This window comes from Lissotriton helveticus, chromosome 3_1, assembly GCF_964261635.1.
Source record: "Lissotriton helveticus chromosome 3_1, aLisHel1.1, whole genome shotgun sequence".
Classification (NCBI taxonomy): domain Eukaryota; kingdom Metazoa; phylum Chordata; class Amphibia; order Caudata; family Salamandridae; genus Lissotriton; species Lissotriton helveticus.
The window spans coordinates 1,330,220,504-1,330,240,371 of record NC_136061.1 but is presented as its reverse complement, the minus strand read 5'-3'; positions in this window follow the sequence as shown (position 1 = coordinate 1,330,240,371).

The window sequence follows — 19,868 nt, the reverse complement described above, 5'->3', positions numbered from 1 at the left end:
TCATATATATTTTCTCAGGAACGATATTTTCATTTGGAAATAAATTGGATAGCAATCGTCTCTGTAAAGCTTCTTTGCCATATTCAGTAACTTTTCCAATTCTTATATCTTGTAGAATAGTTCCATAATCAGCATCATTTGCTTGTCGCATATTTGTAACAAGTTCCTTATATTCAAAATATGACCAAATGTTAACATTTCCAATGCTACCCAAAGACTTTCTGGTATCTTCATGCGCAAGTGTTTTAAATACTGGTTGTCCTTTTACAGGAGTAAGTTGTAGTAGATCTCCAAATCTAGAAGAATCATTTGGGTGAGTCTAGGTCTTGCCGCAACACGAAATTGAGTACTTAAATCTGTACAAGAAATTGAATATTTAGCTGAAAAAGAGCCAGAGTACAGATATTGTGAAAATAAATATGTTGGATACATATTATCCAAATAGAAGTCATCATCTTGAGAAGATTTGTCTCTATGAAGTGCTGCAAAACTATACTTTTAAACAGAATATTACAGAAAACATCAATAATGGTATATATGCTGTGATTGGTCCTGAAGGATGTTTGGTGAAACAAAGAAAAGGACATTTGATTAATCACCGGAAACTGAGTTGCAATACTCCTGACAAAAGGGAATTTTACTATTTAGCTCTTTTGCAACTCTTCAAGCCGTGGTGTTCAGAATAGGAATTACTTGGAGATTTTCAGAGCTACGAAGATTCGTTTAACGCAACTAAAGATACTATAGAATGTCCTGCTTTTCCTAATCATGTGAAAATGTTGAACAACGAAATTGAGCAAGAAGCTACAGTTGCAGCTGAGATTGCTAGAGACAGTTCTCAAGAAAGTCAAACGTCTGCTCCGTTGAGTCAGAATCCACTAGGAGAACCAATTGTTCAAAATGAAGCAGCAACTGCCATGGATGAGGTGGAAACAGCAATGTATCAAGCTGAAGAATATGTAACAAACTTAGGAAAGTTGGAAGAACAACTAAATGTTGAGCAAAAACAAATATATGACCAAGTGAGAGAACAGATTGACCATGGATTACTTCATGAAAAGAAAGAGTGCTCATGCACGTCATTTGAACCTATCCGAATGTACGTGAGTGGACAAGCTGGAACAGGAAAAAGTTTTTTAATTAAAGTAATTACAAGTTATCTACAGAAAACAACTGTGTCGCATTTGTCTTGTGTTGTCACTGCTCCAACTGGATTAGCAGCACACAATATTAAAGGAATTACTCTACATCGTTTACTAATGCTACCAGTAGAGCATGAAAACAAATTGGAATACCACAACATATCTGGAGAAGCTTCAAGAGTCTTGAAGAAAATGAAACTTCTCATTATTGATGAGGTAAGCATGGTATCAAACTTAATGCTTGCCTTTGTGCATTTAAGAATGCAGCAAATTCTTAAAACAGAGTACAACGTGTTATTTGGAGGAAAACACGTCATAGTTTTTGGAGATCTACTCCAACTTACATGGTCATACTCCAAAAGGTTAGTTTTGATTGAACAAAAAGAGGAATCATACACATGTTATGCTGGGCACTATTGCTTCCAAGGGCCATTTCACTGGTTTCTTCCATACATTCAAAACTTTTTTCATGGATTTAGATGCATAGTCTTTCAGTTATTGGGCGTTTTCTTGCTGATGGCCAAGGCGTCTTTCATCTTTTTCAAACAGGAGAGGATATTTTAGTTCTTGTTCCAACTTGCTCAAATCTTCTTTCATATTTCCATTTTAACACACATTCAAAATTAAATATTAACTATGGTTAATGGGAACTTTACAATGTCTATATAGTCATATTTGTTGTCAAACACTTTTGAATGCTAAGCCTGGCGGTGGGGGTAGAATTTCACCCTTCTAGAGAGAGTAGACTTGTACACACTGACCTAACTACAAATAATCATATGTACTGGATTAGAATACACTTAGAAACATGTTCCAAATAGCCCAAAAAATAAAGTGAATGCTGCCAAGGTCACCTGTAAGGTGTGTGGGACTATGCTTTCTAGAGATGATCCGAATAAAAAATCAATCGAGGGCCTGTAATTGGAATTAGAATTAATATTGACAACCACATCCAACGAAGGCAGGAGACGCACAAATTACCCACTTCCTTGTGTGGATGCTTAATTAGGTGAAAAATGAAAGCTGTTTCTTGCGAAGTCTTCAACAGAATCTAAATGTAAAATAGATGTACATTAGCACATCTTAACTGCTATTGTAAAAAATATTCATTAGGAACTGCCAGCATGGTAAAACATGTGAAGACTCTTCATCCCCACAATTATGCGAGAGTTGCATGCGACAGGCTGCGGGAAGACCCTCCACCAGCTGTAGCCAGCACTTCCACAGTACCATCAACTCCCCATCCGGACATCCTTCCCGATTTTGCAGACCTTATTATTTCATGCAATAATCATTTTTTGGTAACTACTTCCCCGACAAGCCAGTGGGTAATTTGCGCGTCGGCTGCCTTCGATAGATGTGCTTGCCAATTCCTATTCTAATTCTAATTCCAATTACAGGCCCTCAATAGAGCCCAGTATAATAATTAGTCTACGCCTTGGGCCTGGTTCACTACTGCAAAGAGAAGAGACTGCGCCGCAGCGAAGGTCCGCACCTTGCCACGTGGCTGCCGCCATGACTGCGTGCTTCCTCAAAACAGGCCGATTGCAGACTCACCGCCACACCACCGCAGACTTATGTCTGTACTGACTAGTGCCTTCGATCTCCACTGCGGACAGCAGGGTTCACAACTTGAATTCAGCTTTGGATCTAAATTTGTCTTCAGTGTCTGTGCTGAGAACTGCCTTCAATCTATTCTGCGGTCAGTAGAGTTGACAACTAGATACCAGGAACGCCAGCACTACAGAAAACATTGAATTCAGTCTTGATTTATTTAAAACAGAGACAATTGCACTATGTCCTCAGATTTTCTTAACGTTTGAACAGTAGGAAATTCAGCCTTCATTTATTTAATGTAGAGACAATTCTACTATATGTCTTCACATAAGTGACAAAAAGCATTCGTCTATGTCTGTGTCAACAACTGCCTTCAATCTACACTGCGGACAGCAGGGTTCACAACTTGAATTCAGCTTTCCATCTACACTATGGACAGCATTCAAGTTAGCCTTGATTTATGTAAGGCAGAGACAATTTTGTTAATGGATGCCAAAAAAAGTTCCTCAATGTGTGTACTAAGTACTGCCTTCAAATGTACACTGCGATCAACAGAGTTTACTACTTGGTACCAGGAGCGCATCAGCACTACAGACACCATTGAATTCAGTCTCGATTTATTTAAGGCAGAGACAATTGTATTGTGTCCTCAGATTTTGTTAACTGTGACAAAAAAGCATTCATCGATGTTTGTGTCGAGTAGTGCCTTCAATCTACACTGCGGACAGCAGGGTTCACAACTTGTTACCAGAAGCGGAAATGCACTACAAACAACATTAAAAGTATTCTCGATTTATTTAAGACAGAGACAATTGTACTGTGTCCTCAGATATATTTATTTATTTTATTTATTTCAAAGGTTTTATATAGCGCTGCTGGACCCAAGAGTATCAGAGTGCTTTACAAGGAAGAATAAACATAATAAGATAGAATGAACAATATGTAGAAAATTCACAGGGGGATAAAATATTGCATTCAGAATATTTTACAAGGAGGGAACAAAATAAGATAAAATTAACAATAGGCGAAAAGTTCACAGGGGATGTAGTGTAGCATTCAGAAGGGCCAGGGGGGGACCAGAGAAGGGAAAGGAGTGGACATGTTCAGAGTCAGTAACATTAGATACCCCAATACTTGTTGAGAAGAAGTACTTTGAGTTCTTTTTTAAAAAGAGAGTAAGAGGGGTTGCAGCGAAGGTCTTAGGGGAGAGAGTTCCAAATAGTAGGAGCATTACCAGTGAATGCACAGGATGGGGTCTTTTGATATTTTAGTCTGAGCAGGATCAGGAGAAGGGAGTTGGTGCTTCTCAGGGACCTGGAGCAACCTGCTTTTTTTAGTTTCATTGCAAGGTAAGAGGGGGTGTTTAGGTGAAGAGCTTTGTGAGTGATACAGGCAATCTTGTAAGTGGATCTTCCTTCAAATGGTAGCCAATTAAGATGTTTGAGGATGGGGGATATGTGGTCAAATCTTTTACAATCAGAGATAAGTTGAGCAGCTAGATTGAGAACAGATTTAATCGGTGCAAGATGGGTTTTAGGGGTGCCGGCAAGTGTGGCGTTGCCATAGTCAATCCTGGAGAGGACAAGCGATTGGACAACGATTTTGAAATCATCAGTTGGAATGAAAGGTTTGAGTTTCTTGAGGTGTAGAAGGGTGAAAAGAGCACTTTTGGCTGCATTTTTAATGTGGGGGATGAGATTAAGATTCTGGTTGATGCTGATGCCTAGGGATTTAACAGAATTAGAGGTGGAGAGGGAGCAATTAAGAGCTTTGATATCATCGACCCAGAGTTGAATGGGAAGGGTATTGTTTTTGGGGGTGAAAAGAATGATTTCAGTTTTTTTCGGGTTCAGTTTGAGATGGTTGAGGTGGAACCAGGCTTGTACTCTAGTCAAGGTGTCATTGAGGTGAAGGATGTCTTTGTGGGATTTGAGGTTGTAGTATAATTGGGTATCGTCGGCATTGAGGTGATAACCTATTTTAGCTTGTTTGAGAATGAGGGTGAGTGGTTCCATGAAAAGATTGAAAAGGGTTGGGGATAGGATAGATCCTTGAGGGACACCGAGAGAGAGGAAGTGGCTAAGCTTGATTTGCTGTGATCTGTTATGAAAGAATGAGCAGAACTATTTGTATACAGTGCCTTCCACGCCAAATCAATCTTTGAGAGTGTTGAGAAGGGTGGGATGGTGGACATTATCAAATGCCGCCGAGAGGTCAAGGAGAATTAGTAGTGAAGATTCACCTTTGTCTGGGGAGCGATGAATGTCATCTGTAATACTTAACATAGCAGTTTCTGTGCTACATCCTTTTCTAAATCCTGATTGGAAATCATCAAGGAGATTGAAGGCGTGGATGTGGTTCTCTAGTTGTGATAGGACACATTTTTCCAGGGCTTTAGAGAGGAAGGGAAGGTTAGAGATAGGGCGTAGGTTGTTAAGGTCATTAGGGTCGGCAGAGGTGTTTTTCAAGATGGGAGAGATTTGACCAAGCTAAAGGGAGGCCAGGACACACCCAGTGGAAAGGGAGGAGTTGATGATATTAATCCATATAGGGGTGATGGTAAATTTGAGATCTTGGACCAAGTGGGCGGGAAGAGGATCTTTGGAGTGGGAGGAAGGTTTGAGTTTGGCAATGATATTAATGATTGAGGACTTATAGACTGGACTAAATTCGCACCATGAAGCATTGTTTTTAGCTTTGAAGCCTTTAGGATCCAAGCCTTCAGGAGAGGGGTCTGGTTGTGTGAGAGCAGGGGGTGTTAGCGATAGATCGAGAGGTGTGGGAGAGGTGGACAAAAGTGAATTAGGAGTGTTAGGGAGGGTGTGTTGGATGTAGGGAGGTTGGAGTGAGAGGGGGAGGGAAGAGAAGGATAGTTCGATCTTATTGACTTTATTAGTAAAGAATCTGGCAATTTCTTCGCATTTGTCAATAGAGGCCAATATTTTAGGAGGGCCAGTGGAGGTTTGTTTTTTAACTATGTTAAAGTGTTCTCTAGGTCGGTTTCTGGCCTGGTCGAGTTGTGATCGGAGAAAGGAGGCTTTTTCGTTGAAGATGTGTTTTTTGTATTGGGCTCTAGCAGTTCTGAGGAGAACCAGATTATCTGCGGTGGGATGTTTCCTCCAAACACGTTCAGATTGTCTGAGGGACCGTCTTTCATTATTGAGTTCGGAATTGAACCAGGACTTGGGAGGGTTGTTTTTTTGTTGCTTGAGTTTAATTGGAGCAATTTGATCAAGGGCTTCAAGAATAGAGTTATTATAATGGTTAGTTAAATCATTGGTGCTGTCAGAGAGAGGGGGGAGTAGTAAGCGGGCTTTAATTGTAGATTCCAGTTCGCCAGGTGGAATAAGGTGAAGGTTGCGTGTAGGTTTCTTGGGTAGCGTGCTGATGGGGGCGGGCGATTAATGGGTCTATTCAAGGTGAAGAGGATGAAGTAGTGATCAGACCAGTCAACAGGAAGTATATTAGAGAGGGAGGCCAGATTGTTGCTAGTTATGATAGCATCAAGGGTGAAACCTTTGTTGTGAGTGGGGGCATGGCAGAGTTGGGTCATGTTGGTGATGTCCATGACATTCTTAAATAGGATGACAGCAGGTTCATCACTTTTGTTCCAGTGGATGTTTAGTCACCAAGGAAGATATCCTTAGAGTGTGAGAGAGATGCTTGGAAAATAAAATCAGACATCTCTTCAGTAAAGGAGATACAATTTCAAGGGGGGTGGTAGATAGTGTGCAGCCGAATGGTGGGGGAGTCGTGAATAAAGAGGTCTGCGCAAAGGTATTCAAAGGATGAAGGGTCTTGAAAATGGACAAGCAAGATGTTAAGTTCAGCTTTAAATATTAGTGCAAGGCCTTCTCCTGTTTGCTCAATTCTATCTTTCTTGATGATAGAATAACCTGGGGAGAATAGGCAGGTTGAGGATAGGAGTGGAGTGGGCGGTGAGCCAGGTTTCAGTTAGGAATGCGATGTCAATGTTTTCACTGAGAATGGAGTCCACAATCTCAGTGGCATGGCAGGAGGCGGATCGGCAGTTGATCAACATGCAACAGAGGGGAGAGGGGTGAGGTCGTTGGATGGAGGGACAGGGGGGGATAGGTCTCAGTTGTTGGGGAGGTCTAGGGGATGCTGGAAGAAGGGGGAGTCTGCTAGTTCCTAGGAGTACTGGGATAGTAGACTGATGAGTAGGGGGGATAGTAGATGAGGATGGACAGGGAGAGATAGGTAAGTTCGTGGAAGAATTAATTTCCGAGGTTATTGGGCAAGTATCAAGTTGTGGTCGGGAGGGCGTGTTGGCATGGTAGGGTGGGGCGATTGAGGAAGGTTGAGCGTGTATGGAACTGGTTGTGGGGATAGTCGTGAGGGGAGGAGTGTTGATGTAGGTAATATCGTTTGGGGGGCAGTAAGTTGATGTGTTAAGATTGGCGTTGAAGTGCGACGGTAAGGTGTATTGTGAGGGGATCGGAGAGTGGGTGTGAGTTGAGGAGATGGCTTTAGTAAGGAGAGAGATATCGCTTCTGAGTAAGGAGAGTTCTGAAACGAGGGACGAAAGGAGAAGTTCAATGTTAGGGGGTGACAATGTGTGGATTGAATGAGGTTAGTCCGTATTTATTGGGTAGTTGGTCGGGTTAGGGTTGTCTCGGAGGGGATAAAGTGAGGAGTATAGGGGGAAAACCAGGAGGGGGGAGGGGGGAGGAATTATAGTGTGGGGGAGGACCATTTATGGAGAGTGGGTGTGTATAGGAGGTAGATGTAGGAGAGGCATTCTTTATGGGCTGACAGATAGGTGGAAGTGGCGTAGGGGCAGTGGGCTTTGGCGTAACTGGTAGATTGTGGATTCTAGTAGATAGCAGGGGGGTGTGAGCGTGGGGTAATGATAGAGGAAGTGTGGGAGCTGTTAAGGGAGTTTGGGGGATACATGAGCGAGGGGGGAGGGAATGAAGTGAGTCCGATGGAGAGGTGGTATGGGAGTCAGAGGAAGGGAGGTGCGTAACAGAGACTGTATTATTGGAAAGGGGGATACCAGGGGGTAAGTGGTTGAGAGAGAAGTGATGTGGGAGTCAAGGGGAGGGAGGAGCATAGAGGAGAGGGTATAATGGGAATGGGGGGATATCAGGGGGTAAGTGGTAGGGGGAGAAGTGGTGTGGGCGTCTAGGGGAGGGATGAACATAGAAGAGAGTGTATTGTTAGAATCTGGGGAGACAAGGGGGTAAGAGGGGTGGGCTGGAGGTAACATTGAGGAGTTGAATAGTGTGGGGGATGATGGGGGAATGTTGAAGAGGAGATCGAAAGGAGAGGAGTGTGTGGTAGAGTATAGAGAGTTCAGGGTTAGAGGGGAAGCAAGAGTAGGCATGAGGGTGACAGGGGAGGCGTACAATGTGGAGGATTCATGAGTGGTGAGGGGGGTCATTTGTGGAGGCAGATGGAAGGGAGGCATGTCTACTAGGAGGCTGGGAGATAAGGGAGTCGTAACAGGTTATAATGTTGAGAGCGAGGGAGGTAAGTAGAGATTGGGTATAGTCTGTAGGATTGGTTGAGGAGGGGGAGGGGGAGATCAAGATAGGGGATAAAGCAGGAGGGGGTGAGGGGATTCCGTACCAGTACTAGTGATGTAGGCTGGGGAGGTCAATTGTGGTTGGGAAGGGGTAGGGGAGTTGGAAGTAGGAGAGGAGATGGGTACGTCTGGAAGAGGTGATGGGGGTAGGAGAAATGAGGGGAGAAGAAGGTAATAAAACTTGGGGTAGTTCAGAGAGACGAGATGAGGGTGAAGGGGATATGTTGGGGGTGATGCGTGAGGGGGTTGAGGGGGTGAGAGGGCAGGGTTCGAGGATTGTGTGAGGGATTGAGATATAGCGCTAAAGTGTTGTTCAAAACTGTGACAAAAAAGCATTCGTCAATATCTGTGCTGACAACTGCCTTCGATTTACATTGTGAGGGCTCACGATTCAGGTGGAATGGCGATTGCACATGATGCATTCTAATAGCCAAGAGACATTGTACCAGTGCGACCCGCCCGAACCACGAATCATCGCAGGATGAGCACACGCTGAGTTCTTCAGGTACCACTAACTCACTGTACCACAAGTCATCTCCACGTGGCCTTGTTAAAGCAGAATTCACTAGGCAAAAAACATTGCTCCCAGTGCGGCCTGCCCGGACTACGCATCATCGCATGTTACGTACATGCTCAGTCCCAAATGCACTACTAACTCAGTGCACCATAATTCATCACCACGTAGCCGTATGCAAGCAGAATTCAATAGAGAAAAGACATTGGTCAGAATGCGGTCCCCCCTTTACCACTCATTATCGCAGGGTACGTAAAAGCTCAGCGCCAAAGATACTACTAACTCAGTGCACCATAAATCATCGCAAAGAAAAATGAACAGTTTTATGTCAGCAATGAGGCATACTATCACTTTTAAATGGAATTCATGCAGAATTCAATCGACAAAAGACATTACTTCAATTACTGTGCCTCCCCCCCCCCCGACCACGCATCATCACAGGGTACATTCAAGCTCAGCGCCAAAGGTATTACTAACTCAGTGCACCAAAAATCATCACCATGTGACCGTATTGAATGAGATGACTTATTTAGAAGAAAATATATCATAGTTTTTGGAGATATACTTCAACTTACTTCCGTGATTGGACAACCAATATTTATTAGAAAACTAGATTTTAAAGACTTTGCTACCAGTGCGTCCTGCTTGGACCACGCATCATCGCATATTCCACAGAACTTTGTTGCTTCAGGTGCCACTAACTCTTTCCACCACTTATCAACGCTCCGTTCACACACGCTAAATTACCAATATTGTGCATCTGTAATCAATGTCACGTAGTCATGGGCTCTTGCTAACCGCTGCCTCCTGCCATCACCACATGGCCGTATTCAGGCAGAATTTAACTGATTCTTTATTCATTACGTATAAAGTGCAGTACCAAATAAAGTAACCTCCCTCAAACCTACACAAAATCGCCACTTGCCCTTACTAAGCCAGAATTCAGAAGACAAAAAACATTACTATCAGTACGTCCTGCTCGGACCACACATCATCGCAAGCTCCACAGAACCTTGTTGTTTCAGGTACCACTAACTCAGTGGAAACCAAACTAAGTATAACACCTATCAAAACCTACACAATATCCCTTTAGTATGCTTCCTTCAAAACTATATTTTATATCACTTATAGATGTAGTTGAATAATCAAATGCACGTAGCATACATGTTCGATCTTCCCCTTCTACTATGATTGCTGATGATGCACTCTACCCTAAGATGTACACTGCGGACAGCAAGGTTTACAACTTCAATTCAACTTTACATCTACACTATAGACAGTACGAAATTCAACCTTGGTTTATTTATTGGCGAGACAATTTTACTGTATGTATTCAGATTTTGTTAAAAAAAAGTGGAAAAGGGGGCGTGGCTTGACCAGCGATGTGAGTAGACGCGTGGCTGCGGAGCTCCCGCCGCCGTTGGGCCCATCTTTGGCTATTTAAGCGGAATTCAGGTGTCCAGACCCGCCACACACCTCCCCGGTGCCCCATACCAGCTGGGCAGTGCTTCTTGGCGCGAAACCTCCGTGCTCCGCCTGGTAGACGGCAGAAGCGAGCGGCCGGCTCGCTGCGAGAGGGACCGCCCGGTCCGTCCGCCATCTTGTGAACCTGGGGGAGGCGGCCTGCGGCGGAACCTAGCGGACACTGAGACCGTCGGCGACCGCTGGCTGGAGCGACCCCTGCCCTTCCCACACGGAGAGCCTGCGGCGCCCTTACCTGTGGCCGCTGCGGTGAGGCGGGGTGACTGGGCGGGGGCCCCTGAGCGGCTTCTGAGTCCGGAGCGCCCCGGTTCCCGCGCTTCGGGACGGAGCTGGGAAGCGGCGGGACCCGCTGTCTGGCCCCAGGGAGGATTGGAGGCACTACTAGTCTCACCTCCCCAGCGGGCTGCTGAGGAAGAGCGGCACTGCGGATCCGGGACAGAGAGCAGCGGGGAAGATCGGAGCGGTGCTCTGCTGCGGCCGGTGCCCCTGGGGCACTTTGAAGAGCGGGCGGCGCCAGCCGAGATACAGCCTGCGGGGAAACACCGTGGCAGCGAGATATCACAGCGGCTCCTCCCTGGGGGTGAGTGCAGGCCTGGTACTGTTGTGAGAGGCACTCTCTGGTGCTAACCCCCTCGAGGGTGATAGTGGCCTCCTCTGAAGACGAGCGGGTCTGCTCATTGGCCTGGCTGACCGCGCGTTGGAAAGTGAGGCGCCGTGGTCGAGGGATCCCTGGGCTGCCTGCTCTGCCACGTGGGGTGTGTGCTGGGTGCTCATTGCTGCGAGGGGTGACGGTACGGAGCCCGGATCCCCTGAGTGCGCTGAGACTTCGCGCCGGTGCCCCCCACCTCCCCCCTTTGCCTTCGCTCAAGCGGCCTACATCGGGCGTGGGCCCTGACACGGCCTAGGCGGCACCCTGTGGACCGCGCGGAGGATGACGCGCACAAACAGGAACAGCAAGGCGGAACCAGCGCCGACCCCCAAGGGGAACCCGGTGACGGCCATGTGGGGCAAGGTGGGAGTGCCGGCGGCCAGTGGAGGCCCACCTGCGGAGATGGCGGATTCCCCCCCGGTCACGCAAGCGTTCATGGCCGCCTTCATGACTGACCTTAAGACTGAGATCGGATCCCTGAGGTCGGAGGTCCACTCATGCGTCACGGAGCTCAGGAAAGAAGTCACGGAACTGGGGGACCGCGTTGACAGCCTGGAGAGAACCGCGGACACGCGCACCGAGGACCAGGAACATCTATGGCAGCGCCTAACGGCCCTGGAACAACAGAATATTGAACTCCAAATCAAGCAGGAGGACTTAGAGAACCGGGGTAGACGGAACAACCTCCGCATCCGCGGCGTGCCACTCGGAGAAGAAGGGGAGGACGTAATGGACTTTGTGGCACAACTCCTCCACGAGGTGCGGGGCGATGAGGATGTATCACCTCCCACACTAGACCGGGCTCATCGAGTGGCGGCGCCCGCGGGGAGATCGGGGCTTCTCCCGGACATCATCACACGGGTGCATTTCTTTGTGGAGAAGGAGGAGATTTGGAAGCGTGCTCGAGACAAGCCGGACCTGCAGTACAAGGGCCATAAGATTCAGCTCTTCCAAGATTTAGCGCCCAACACCCTGAAGCGACGACGCGCTTTCCGCCCAGTAACGGAGAAACTGAGGTCCATGAATATCTCATATCAATGGGGCCATCCCTTTGCACTTATCTTTCAATGGGAGGGTAAGCGTAAGTCCTTGCGGTCCTATGACGAGGCGGCGCGGCTCCTCAACATTGCAAGCTCTCCTCCGGGGAGCCCCCCTAGACACCCTCCAAGCAAGAGGACACCGCTTGCCCCGGACTGGACCACAGTGCCGAGGAGACAGCGTGCGTCACCTGTTGACGCACCGACGACTAGCCAGGCCAGGCAGGATGTCATCGCCCACATTAGAGCGCTGGAGGAGGCAGAGATCGACCATGCGGACCGCTCCCCGGCGGGACGGTCCTCCACACCGTGAGATGGACAGCGCACATGTGTCACTCTACTTGAGGTACTGTTCCCTTGTACCCCTCCGGAGGGCGGGGATGGTTGTGGGGCGGGAGGGAAGTTGCTTGGACTCCTGATTCCCTTGTGCTGGGCCTAGGATGGTGGGGGCTCCATACCTCCTAGTGTTTCTGGCCAGTCATGTCCCACCAGGACTGTCTCCTGGGGAGTGACATCCCGATGGACATTCAAACCCGTGGGTGTAGGATGCCCTACTCTGGAGACAGTGTACTTTGGCCCAGTTGGCCACGTCTTCACGGCTTAGGCCGTCAGCCCTTCAGGCTGCTGAAAGTTTGGTTTCCTCATTTGACTTTCTTTTTTCTCTTTTTTCTCTCTTTCCTTCCTTTTTCTGTCTACTATGAGGGGCTGAGGGTGGGGGGTGGTGTGATGAGCGGAGGTGGGCCCTCTGGGTGGGGCTATGAGCCGGTGGGTGCTCTGCTGCGCGTAGCTTTGCGTACTAACCTTAGGGACTCCCAAGATGACGAGTGATATGGCCAGACCCCTTAAGATCTTATCACTCAATGTTAAAGGCCTTAATTCACCTAATAAGCGCCAACAGCTCTGGCATTATTTCCTGCAACATGACCCGGACATCATTTTCATGCAAGAGACCCACCTTCTCCAGGCAGATACGAAGCGCATGGCGCACCCTAGATACCCCCTCCAATACTGGGCTACGGCAGATACGAAAACGGCAGGGGTGGCAATTTTGTGCAAAGCTGGCATCAGGCGGGGTTCTGACAAGCTCTTCCGGGGTGGTGACGGTCGCTTCCTCAAGGTATCGGTCGAGGTGGGTTCCCGCCGTCTTACGTTGTGCAATGTGTATGCGCCCAACCTGGCACAGGATCGCTTCCTTCGGGACCTTCTGCGTGCTCACGTCCTTCGGGGTGGACCCTCGATTGTTCTGGGGGCGACCTTAACCTGGTATGGTGCCCTACGATGGACCGGAGTGCGGGCTCCTTTCATGGAGCGGGGGCGATGTCCTCGGCGCTACGCAAACAGATAGGCGATTTAGGTCTCTTCGACGCATGGCGCTACTTCTCCCCCGAAAAGAGGGAGTATTCTTTTTATTCTAGTGCTCACCGCTCTTATTCCCGCATCGATCATCTGTTCGTATCTCATGATCTGCTTTGTGATGTGGTGGATGTGGAAATGTCGGACATATCCATCTCGGATCATGCGCATGTGGACTTGCTCCTTAGAGATCTGCGGAGCGGTCCTCCTAGAGAACGGAAATGGCACCTGCCCCCACACCTCCTCAGAGATGCAGCGTCGGTTGACGACATCCGCATGGCCATTACCTCCTACTTCGAGTTCAACGATTTACCGGAAACGCCGTTCCCGGTGGTGTGGGACGCCTTCAAGGCTACAATTCGGGGACACATCACCTCCCCCGAAATCGCAAGAGCGCGTGAGAGGAGGACAGTGGAGGAGGGCCTGGTGGCGGATTTGCGGGGGGCAGAGGCGCAGAATCAGGAAGAATCCACCCTAAAGATGCGGAGACACCTGGCGAATCTGAGGGGGCAGTTGCGCATGCTACGGGCGAATCGGGCGGAGAAATCTCTCTTGGCACTAAAGCGCATGCATTTTGACGGGGGGGACAAAGTGGGGAAACTTTTGGCGAGACGACTGAGGGTCAAGGCGGCCAGATCCCACATAGCGAACGTGATGCTCCCAGACGGGTCTCGGGCGACGGCGATGGAAGCTAAAATGAAGGCGTTCCGAGACTACTACGCCTCCTTGTACACGGCGGCTCCACCGGGCTCTACCCTGTCGGAGGAGGTTCTGGAGCATTATGGCGGGACGCGCTTGCATTCCGAAGCGGCGGAAAGGTTAGAGGAGCCACTCTCGCTTGCTGAGGTGACTGAGGCCATCAAGGATCTGAATTTGGGGAAGACACCGGGCCCTGACGGCTTACCGCTTTCCTTCTACCGCCTTTTTCAGGGGCAATTAGGTCCTTACCTTCTCAGACTCTTTGCTTCCTTTGATAATGGCCAGGGTCCCTCTCCAGACATGGGAATGGCGGAAATAGCTCTAGTTCCTAAGCCTGGGAAAGATCCGACGCTTTGCTCGTCATATCGCCCGATTGCGCTGCTTAATACTGATTTTAAAATTTACACGAAGGTGCTGGCTAATAGACTTGATCCCCACATGCCGGACCTTGTTGACCCTGACCAAGTGGGCTTCATCCGGGGCCGTCAAGGGGCAGATAATGTGCGGAGATTGGCACATTTGGTGGGGAAGGTGCATCACTGGCACATTCCGGCATGCCTCCTGTCGTTAGACGCTGAGAAAGCGTTTGATCGCGTGGACTGGGGGTTCCTCCAGGCGGTCCTCTGTAAGATGGGGCTCGGCCCAAAGATGATTGCCAGGATCATGGCACCCTATGTTGCACCGCGGGCGAGGGTCAGGGTGAATGGGAGGTTGAGAGAACCGTTCGCCATTGGCAGAGGGACGAGGCAGGGGTGCCCTCTTTCGCCATTGCTGTTCGCCCTGGCGATTGAACCACTGGCGGACTTGGTCAGGCGAAACCCAGACATTCGCGGCGTTCAGATGGGGGGACAAACCCATAAGGTGGCGTTATACGCGGACGACCTCATCCTCACTCTCACGGAGCCACGACAGTGCTTACCGGCGCTTCACGCAGTGCTCTGCTCCTTCGAAGGCGCCTCTGGCTTGAAAATTAATCACGATAAGTCGTGGGTGCTTAACCTTACGATCCCTCAGGCCGATGTTCCTCCCCTGGAGGTACTGTGCCCCTACCGGTGGACGGACCAACATATCCAATACCTCGGCCTCTCCCTGACTCCCTCTTTGGGAGACTGGTCGGCACTCAATTGGGCGGAATGCCGCAAATCTATCCTCACTGATCTACAGAGGTGGAAGCCTATTATCCCCTCTTGGTTGGGTAGATTGAACGCAATCAAAATGTCTATACTACCCAAAATACTCTACCTGTTTCAATGCCTTCCTACACCTATCCCTCTGCCGAAGATTAGAGCCTTGCAAAGGGACTGTACTAAATTCATTTGGGGGGGCAAGAGACCCCGCTTCTCTCAGGCACTCCTTATGGCCCCGCGAGATCGTGGAGGACTGGGATGCCCGAATCTGGTAGACTATTATTGGGCCGCTCACTTGCAATTTGTAATAGAGTGGGGCATTAGGCGGAGTGAGAAGGGGTGGCTACATCTGGATCGGGCGGTCGCAGGTCGCACAATCTGGAACCTGGCTTGGACCCATAGGGCGGGACGGTCCCCTAGTGCTTATTTGGCGGTTCCCACGAGGACGGTCCTGGACGTGTGGGACAAGGTGGCGGTGCGGAAAGGCCTGACGACCTTCCCCTCACCACACACCCCTATAGAGGATAACCCATGGTTCCCGCCGGCCAACCACACTCCCGCCTTTCGCAGGTGGACACGAGAGGACTGCAAAGTCCTTACGGACCTATTTGACGGAAGCTCCGTTAAGTCTTTTGCCCACTGTCGGGAGGAGTTTCGTCTTCCCCCAGAGGCCGAATTGCAGTTTCTGCAGTTGCGTCATTGGGCTTTATCGGATGCGATATACCCAGGGGCCACTCGGGCCTTTACCCCGTTCGAGAGGCTGGCCCGCTCTGGTGCGGGCACGAAGGGCCTTATATCTAAAATTTATCAGATCCTGCAGCATCCTCATACTCCCCCTGCTCACCCGTATCAGCGACAATGGCAGGAGACTCTGGGCGCTGATATCGATCATGCGCAATGGACCCGCCTCTGGAGGGATGTTCCTAAGGTATATCGCAGCGTGCCACAACAAGAAAACGCATATAAAGTAATGACGCAGTGGTACTATACGCCTCAACGCCTGCACAGGATGTTCCCCTCTGTGCCGCCCGGTTGCTGGAGGTGCCATCATGTGCCTGGTGACTTCTTACACATCTGGTGGACTTGCCCTGTGATCGCTATCTTTTGGAAGGAGGTGTTGAGCCACATTCGGGGGGTGCTGGGATTTCCTCTGCCTGATGCTGCTAGCACAATATTGCTGGGAATCAAACCTGTTGACTTGCTGGCCCTGACCCGCAGTGACTGGACCTTAGCGATGCAAATGTTGGGTGCCGCCAGACAACTTATCGCTCTGTATTGGAAGAAGGTGGAGGCCCCCCCTCTAGCTGTATGGTTCGGCAGATTGTGGCAGGTCATCACTATGGAATTACTCTCGGCGAGGTTACAGTCTCGCACGACCCACTTTGAAAAGGTTTGGCGACCGCTAGTGTCTTATCTTTGCAGGTGCGAATATGCTAGGAATATGCCCCCGGCGCTGCGTGCATTGCAATTGGTGAAGGATGCGGTGCTCCCCTTTACCCCTCGCAACCTGTGACGCGGGAATGGGCCCTCTGAAGGATGCTCCGAGGGCTGCGACCCCCCCTCTCCCCGGGCTCTCCCGCCCTCGCTGCTCTGACTGTCCCCCCTAGCTTCCTCTGCTCTTCTTCTCTGCTCCCTCTAATCTCTGTCTCTACTCTTTTTGCTGCCTTCTGATAGGCTTCTGGTTGAGTGTTGGGCCCCTAGGGCCAGTTGTTTGTTTCTGTTTGAACTGTTCGTACCTGCCCGCCTCGCGGGATGATATATAAGGCGGGGTATCACTGGGGAGTGCTGGACTGCGCTTTTGGACCCCCCTTTTTGAGCGACTTAATGGGATCTGGACTGATCTTGATGTGCAGGTCGACGAGTAGGATTGGAGGTACCGACCCACGCAGAGTCCACACCACGAGCTCTATAACGCGGCCGGCCCCATGAGGGTTGTAGGCTTATCGCTGTGTCAATGTGACCCTTTTCTTATGTGTGTCTCGGAATGAGACTTAATAAAAAGATGTTGAAATAAAAAAAAGTGAAAAAAAGCATTGTTCTTTAACTGTTCCGATTGCTAGCTTCCATATACACTGTGCACAGTAGGGTTCACAACTTCAATTTACCTTTTCATCTACACTACAGACAAAATTCAATTCAGCCTCAATTAATTTAAAGCAGAGAAAAAAATAGTGCTGTTGCACTGCTAGTATGCAAAAGGATTGCAAGTAAAAAACGAACCTGGCATATTCATACGCCATGCTAAATTTCTCGAAAATTGGACCCTCATCGCAAACCGCTGTAGTAGGGACTGGATGCTGCTCATCATCGAAACAGCCAGTTCTATACTTATTATTGAAAAAAAGGAAATTGATGAACTTGAGAGCAAACTTATGGGTAATACTGTTTTAGATGACGCAAAGAAAAAACTTGAGGAAATCCAAAAGGATGTCTCCAGTTATAGAGACTATCTTCTGAACAAAAAATCAAATACATTCAGAAAAGATGTTGCGAACTACAATGTAGAGGCAGTTTATCCATACACTCAAAAAGACTTCTTCAATAGACCAAGAGAAGAACATTATAATCGTAATCAGTGGCAACAACCAAGAAGAATTTATCCAAAAAAAAGAGTGACCTTCTCAGATTCCTCTTATACAAGTGTAAAATCTGATAATGAGAGTAACCCAGAGAACAAAAATGGGGGTGAATCCTCTTCAAACCAGAGCTCTTTACCTTTTTTAGATCATTGACCACAGAGGGGCAATCAGAATCGAGGGAGAGGCAGAGGGAGAGGGAACGTTTACCCTCAACCTCCGCAACAAAAGAGACCATATATGAAGACTCGGAGCCAATCCAAATGGGATTAAACAAAAAAGCAGCAATTATAAACCTATCAGATATAATCCTCACTAAAGACCAAACATCAGTACTAGAGAAAGGTTTAGGGTTTGCCATTACTACACAAATAGACAAATTTAATCTTGAAAGAGATCTTCAAGGTTTCTTTAGAAAAATCAGACTACATGACTTCTTTAAAGATAAAGAGCAGAGAGATCGGCCTGTGAATAAATCAGGGCTCAAATTATAATCAGATTGGACACCGACCATTGGTATGGTTCATAAAAAGTTGATTTATTCGAACAAGTAGTGGAAAGTAATATAGCTGATTTATTATTACAACCAATAAGAGGTAACAACAATTTAAGCAACGCAGAAAGCATAGCACTTAGAAACCTTGAAAATAACAAAAGACTTACAGTAAAACCAGGAGACAAAGGAGGCAGCATTGTCCTTATGAACACAGAAGACTACAATAGAAGAATGATGCTTCTTTTAAATAACACTGAACATTATTGTAAATCCAATAGAAATGAGTGGAATGCATTGATTTTAAAAGTGAGTTCCTTATTAGACTTTGCCAAGGAAGATGAAATTATATGCAAAGATGAATTCAGATTTCTTAAAAACAAAGCCCCCATTATACCTGCATTGTACAGACTCCCTAAAGTCCATAAAAACCTATTAGATCCACCCATGCGACCAATTGTGTCGAGTATAAACTCAGTGACAGAACCACTAAGCAAATATGTGGACAAGTTTTTACAACCACTAGTAACTGTCCAGCAGGCCTATATCAAAGATACCACTTGCATAATAGAAAAAGTGGAAGGCCACCCTTACGACATTCATAACCAGTGGCTAGTGACGTTAGATATAGAGGCCCTCTACACTAACATACCTCAGGATGATACCATCAAGATGTTAGAGGGTCTTTTGAGCACTGATGAAGGGGACCTCAATAATCATGCAACTTTTATAATTGAATGTGTGACTATTATTCTGAAAAACAATATCTTTCTTTTTAAAAATGATTTCTATAAACAGGTCAAAGGCACCAGCATGGGAGCTACCTGTGCTCCCAGGCTGGCCTGTTTATATGTAGCGGCCTTTGAAAATAAGCATGTTTTTAATAATGCAGCTCCTTTTTTTTGAAAATATCACCTGCTGGTCGAGGTTTATAGATGATATTTTTTTTATCTTGGACAGGAACCGTTGAAGACTTGACTAACTTCATCAGCTGGCTGAACCTTGGAGATGTGAATTTACATTTCACCTCCAAGTATAATAAAGAGAGCATTGAATTTTTGGATATCAACATCAAAGATAAAAACGGCAGATTAGGAGTTGAGCTCTATACTAAACCATCTGACCGCAACACTCCATTACATTATAATAGTAACCATCCAAGAAGCCAAAAGGATAATATTCCTTTTGGCCAGTACTTAAGAATAAGACGAAATTGTACAGATATCAGAGATTTTAATAGACATGCGGATGTTTTATCACAAAAACTGAAAGAGAGAGGATATCCAAAACACCTAATCAGAAGGGCCTACAAGCGAGCAAAATATTACGACAGAGATTCCCTTTTCTCTAAAGAATCCAAACAAACAGAAACCTTAAATGATAGACTTATTTATGTTACAAACTTTAGTACAGCCAGCAATAAAGTAAAAAATATAATAAATAGAAATTGGTCACTCTTAAATGATAAAAGTGACACAAAAATCACAAAACCTATGTTTAGCTTTCGAAGAAACAAAACTGTGAGAAACTGTTTAGTCCACACGTTTAGGGATGACAGAACTGAAAGTCAACAAACCATTGATAAAAGGCCTTTACCTGTTGGCAATTTCTGCTGCAACATGTGTACCAACTGTGAAACACTAATGAAGGTGAATACTATTGAACATAACGGCATCAGGCACAGAATA